This window comes from Chinchilla lanigera, unplaced genomic scaffold, assembly GCF_000276665.1.
Source record: "Chinchilla lanigera isolate Chin_1 unplaced genomic scaffold, ChiLan1.0 scaffold00020, whole genome shotgun sequence".
Lineage (NCBI taxonomy): Eukaryota > Metazoa > Chordata > Mammalia > Rodentia > Chinchillidae > Chinchilla > Chinchilla lanigera.
Window position 1 is genome coordinate 18,418,402 of NW_004955421.1, and position 6,012 is coordinate 18,424,413.

A 6,012-nucleotide genomic window follows, 5' to 3' on the forward strand; every position below is an offset into this window, starting at 1 on the left:
CATGTCTTACATGGAAGAATCTCAAAGACATTAAAAATGTTTTAAAATATTGTGCTAAGCAAAACCAGACCCTATGATTCCATTCATGTGAAGTTCTAGAACATTTGTAGATAGTGACAGAAATCAGATCACAGGTTGGCTGGGACAGCGGTAGGGGTGAGAAGGAGGACTGAGTGCAAAGGGGCAGGAAGGAAATTCTCAGGGGAGAGAAATGTGCTTTGCCTGGACTGTAGTGGTAGATGCAGGAGTATATATATTTGTCAGGGTTTGTTGTTGAATTCTACATTTAAAATTGGACAATTTCATTACATATATACTATTCCCCCCACCTTACAGATTTCCTTAGCCCTTGAAAAATATCCACTGGCATCAGTTTCTGTGACATACTAATCAACCTACTCAGACATTAAGCCCTACATTGCCAGCAGCGACAACCTACACACTTGTTCCTTCAAGTGAAGCATTGCTGAAAGAGTAATCTCCACTTGTCAACGACGCTTAAATTTCGTTTGACTGATGTCTCCAAAGGATGTTTTTGGAGGAATGAGCTCCACATTGGAGATTCTAACCTAGTCTTTGGGTGACAGCGAGAATATTCACAGAGCAAGATGGGGCTCTTCTGCAAATTAACAACTCGTCTACCAGGCAGGAAGGGGAGTTGTGACTGAATGGAAGAGCAATGAAGAATTGGGTTCTGACTTACTGTAAGTCAGCACATATATTCATTTGACAAACGGCCACTGAATATCTGTTATGTGCATTATCTGCAGCTATGGGAATGTAGCAGAGGTAGGACAGTGCTTCCCTCCTTGCAGAGCTGGCATTCTAGAAGGGGGAGGAAACCAGCAAGTAGGTGAACAGTGTGGTTTTAGGACCACACAGAAAAACAGGAATCCAGGACAGGACAAATGTAGGCTGATAAGATTAAGGATCCAGAGCTCAGGGAAGGTCATGTGACTTGAGATGCAGCAATGGATGCAGCCAGCCAGGAGATGATCTGGAGAAAAAATGACCAAGGCAGTGTGGCCATCAAGTGTAAAGGCTCTAGGGTTGGCGAGGAAGGTAGGAAAGAGAAGGCAGAGGAGGAGGGGGATCAAGAGCAAGGGCAAGACTAGAGTGAAGTTTGAGGGATAGACGGGAACCCATGTACAGGATGGAATTTAAGTTTTAGTCTGTGTGCAAGTCAGAAGACATGGAAGAGTTTTATGCCGAAGAGAGAAATAATCTAGTAGGTCAGCATGGCGACCGTGAGAAAGGACCATCTCAGGGGTAAACTGAGGAAATTAGTAAGAAGGCTACCAAAGTGGCCTAAGGGAAAGATGCTAATGGGCTGTACTGTGGTGAAGGCATTAGCACTAGGAAATATGAACAAATAGACAGGTGTGTTTTGCAGGGAAAATGATTAGGGTTGGATGAATGGGTGATTGTATGATACAGGCAAAGAACGCACAAGTGTATGGCCTGATGCAGTGGGTGGTGAGAGTCTTTGTTAGGAGATGATCTGGGGTGACTGAGTGAGGGGTCTGCGTCCTTTGTGAGCCCTTGCAGCAGTGCCAGAATAACTTTGAAAAGTGAAATAGCAGTGTTTGTAAATATCCTGTGAAGGAAACTCTGCTTGTAAAGACCTCATCATCCCCTCCTGTGATTCTCCAGACGTACTAATAAGTGGGTGCTGGAAATGTCATGATCTTCTAATCACAGCCTTCCTTGGGAACAGACATTTTCAGCAGACGCCAGGTCAGGGCAGGCTGTAACCCTCCCTACTCCTGTTGTTGATGGTCGATGTCATTTGTATTTGGGCAGTGCCCTGAAGAGATTACTTTTGCTCTGAGAGACTTGTTGGAAGCTTGCCTGTTTTTGTTAATTATGGCTTAGAAATCACTTTGTCAATAATTTCGGAGCCTAGGAGTCTAAAATATTGCAGGGTATTATTAAATATTTAAAAATTGCTTAATTTCTCTATGTGGTATGAGATTTCAGCTGAAATTGGATCCTTTGAGCAGTTTTCCATTGTGTCACAGATCCACTTTTGCCTGTGAAAATGAATTTCAGCATGGTTTTAAAATCTACTGGATAAGAGTGTACAGAGATTTTATCATTTCTATTTATTTCTGTTCATGTACTGAATTCAGCACTAGAACAGAAGCAATCATCTCAGCTTATGAAAATCCTCTTTGAGTAATGATAAACCAAAACATGTGTGTGTGTGTGTGTGTGTGTGTGTGTGTGTGTGTGTGTGTGTTACTGGAGATTCAACCCAGGGCCCTTACACTGAGCTACATCCCTAGCAGCCCTTTATTTTTATTTTTTATTTTGACACAGTATCTCACTAAGGTTCACTAAGTTACCCAGGTTGATTTCAAACTTTAGATCATCCTACCTCAGCCTCTCAGACTGCTCAGATTACTAGTGCAAGCCACCATGCATGGCTTAAACCAAAACTTCTGAGAGTGAAGGATCTCTGCAATAAAAGAATTACAAATGTTAGCCAGAAATAGACCAGATTTAGGGATAAGTCCCATAGATATCAGCGGTAGGGCTAGATATCAGTTGGAAATATGTCTGCTAGACCTAAAGAGCATTTTTATAATGAAAAGTAGGGGGAATGAGAGTATGAACTGTTTACACTGAACCTTCATTGGCTATCGACAAGAAAGACAGGATAGTGTAAAGCAGCGAAGTTTGGGATGGGTAGAGAGCTCAAAAGGAGAAGAACCGTTACTTCTGGATTGCTCAGGGCTGGTGGGCACTGTGCAGTGGTGTCTATGAGTCATGGTTTAACATCCATTCCGTCAGATAGAGCACTCTTGGTTTGGCCCCAAGCCCTTCACTGGTTAACCCCCTTACCTCTCCTCCCCTCCACCCTCCACCCTTTCATTAAATTTAGGACATTTCAGCATTTTTCTCTTATCAGGAGAAATGGGAAACATTATTTAGTTATTTTTATTGCAAAAATAACAAGCTAATCTTTGAAAATTTGGAAAGTGTAGAAGAAAACACAGCCATAACCCTATCACAAAGAAAACCATGAGACGTTGTAATTTCCCATAAAACCCTTGAGCTGGAATAGACTTTTACAGTTATCTTGCTGAAAAGAAAACATTTTTTTTTCAATGCAATGCTTTTAACTCCAAATGCACATGTTTTCCACACCGTGCAATCAGTTCTCCAACTCTGCAGACACCAACTGGCTGTGTGTTCTGTCCCATTCTCACACTGTCTACCTAGAGCTCACATCAGAGTCCACAGATTGAGAGCTCAGTCCCCTTGCACTGCCTATGTTCTACACAGCACTTGTAAATCCAGGGCTCCTGGCACTTATGACCAGTTTAACTAAAAATTGAGGATTCTTTTGTCCCCATCAGCTTTGATAACTTGCTATAATGGCTGAAGAAACTCAGGCAAACATTTTGTTTCCTATTTGTGGTTTATTATAAAGTTCACCCATGAATAGCTGGTTGAAGAGGTACTCACACAAGGTCTAGAGAGGTCTCAAGAGCAGGAGCGTCCATTGCAGTGGAATTTGGGGGGTGCCACCCTCCTGGCAAGTGGGCACCTCCACCAAACCAGATGCTTTCCAAACCTCATTGTCTGGGGGTTTGTGGAGGTCTCATTAGGTAGGCATGATTAAGTAAGTCGTTGCCATTGGTGATTGAACTCCGACTCCCTCCTTCCTCACCCTACTCCCCGCTGTCAGGAATTGAGTCTAAAAGTTCTAACCTTTTAATCACATGGTTGATTTCCTTAACCACCAATCCCTACTCCCACCCCATCCTGAAGCTGTCTTGGGGCCCATAGCCATTTCAGGAACATAAACTCTGAACTGGTTAGAAGGGGAGATCCTCCTACCTCTGTCTCCCAGAGTGCCGGTATTTCAGATGTGTGCCACCACACCCTGCTTAGACCACTTATTGAAAACAAAGACACATAAGCCTCACTCCAGTTTTGTGGAATCAGAGCATGTAGGGATGGACTGAGGATCTTCCTCATTAATAAAAATAAAGCCTCTTACATGAAAGAATTCAAATTATTTAACCTATAATAAGCAGACACGTAGGCAGACAGATAGATGGTAGATGGATATCTAGATGTTTGTAAATGGATGAAAAGTTTCTGGTTCCATGACAAGAAACTCTTAATGGCTATCTCTTAGGAGTAGAAAAGGATGAATAGGGAGTGAGACTCTCACTGTTCTGAGCCATTTAGAAACATGGATGCACAGAACATGTTTTTAGAATCTCTTTTATTGGTACTTCTGCAGTTAAGCTATCCCTCTGAGAGACTACAACTGTCTACATAATATTTATCTGTTAATGTTGTATGGCCAGTGGGAGAAAAGAAATACCTCTTTGCTGATATCAGAGGACACAGAAGGAAAAATAGGAGGATGTGGGGGTAAGCAGATCACTTATTTATCTCTTCAACAAATGTTTGTTGAACACCTACTGTGTGCTGGGATTTGTTGGGTGTGGGGGACACAGAAAAAAGCAAATGTATCTCTGGGATGCAGCGCTTGCTTAGCATACACAAGGCTCTGGGTTCGAGCCCTAGCAGAAAGAAAGCATCAAAGATAGGTGAAAGACAGACAGACAGAAAGAAAGAAAGAAAGAAAGAAAGAAAGAAAGAAAGAGAGAGAGAGAAAGAGAGAAAGAGGGAGAGAAATGAAAATACAAGACATGATATTCTCAACCCTGTAGAATTTAGGCTTTACCATGGGCCGTACCAATCAAAAGCTAAAGAAGATCATTATAAGTGGTGACAAGTATGTGAAGGCATAAAGGAGCTATGTCATAATGGGTGATTGGAGTGCTGTTCCCTAGTGGGCATGGATGGTTTCTCTGACAGAGGACATCTCAGCGGAAGCCCAGGCAATGACAGGAAGCCAGCCCTCTGCATATCTGGGGGACAAGACTCTGGGAAAAGGGAGCTGTAAGTATGAGGATTCCAAGGTGAAATTAGCTGAGTATGTCTGGAATACATAAAGAAAGCTAGGGTGGCTAAAGCTTAGTGACTAAAAGAACACAGATGGTAAAGTCTAAAAGGAAGATGGGGCCATGCCATGTACTATGAGCATTCTAAGTGAGCTTGAATTTCATTCTAACTGCAACAGAAAGTCTTAGGAGAGCTACATTTGAGGAGGAATAAGTTGATACCTTCAGATTCAGGTTTTTAAGAAAATCGCACTTTTAAGAAAAAAGCACTCAACACTATATGGAAACTTAGGATAAGTTTTTCAAAGATGTACAAGGTTATTGAAAACTACAAAAGAACTAAAAAAAAGGACAAAATATAACATAGTAAGTGGAAAGAAATCAATGACATAAAATATTGGGGATTTATAAATGTTTGTAAATTACACCCCTAAGCAAAATCCCAATAGTATTCTAAATGAGAGAGAATTTTAATTAGAGTTTTGCAAAGTAAAACAGAAATATACAATCAAAATTTATTATAAGGCCATAGTAATTAAGACAATGTGTTATTGGTGAAGGGAATTAAAAAAAATAGATCAAGCCAATCAGAGCAGTGTCAATGATGGATGAAACAAATATGGAGCTTTTTGCATGTACAGGGTACACTGGAAGTCAAAGTGGAAAATAGACTTTGCAGTGGAAGTAAATGCTGTTGTTACAACTTATTTCCTACAAGAAGAAAGCCCTCAGATTCCTACTTCACACTTTGTACAAAAATAAATGGTGAGATGAACTAAAAACCCCAGCACAATAAATAAAAACTTAAACCTTTAGATGGGAAAAGGAGGGTATTTTATGGCATCAGAATAGGTTTATGAACTAGAGACACAACTATCACTCAAGACTGGCTAGATTTCACAACAACCAAAGAGTACGGATTCTGCACAATGAACCACACATAAAGTTAAAAGCAAATACAAACTGATAGAAGACATTTGCAAGCCCAGATGACTAGCAGAATCTCTGCAGAACTCCCACAAGTCAAACAGGAAAGGTGAACTACCCAACAGAAGAAAAGCAAGACCTTATTTTTTTTTTT

The 6,012-nt window shown here is 41.0% G+C and overlaps 1 protein-coding gene across 1 annotated transcript in view; it reads left to right on the plus strand.

Moving 5' to 3' along the window:
- The first annotated feature begins 4,836 nt into the window (after positions 1-4,836).
- Positions 4,837-6,012, plus strand: part of Frmd4b (FERM domain containing 4B) — a 246,277-nt gene continuing 245,101 nt past the window's right edge. The window contains exon 1 of the mRNA XM_005383804.2: positions 4,837-4,929. The gene's annotated coding sequence lies outside the window, so the exon portion shown is untranslated. The remainder of the gene's footprint in view (positions 4,930-6,012) is intronic.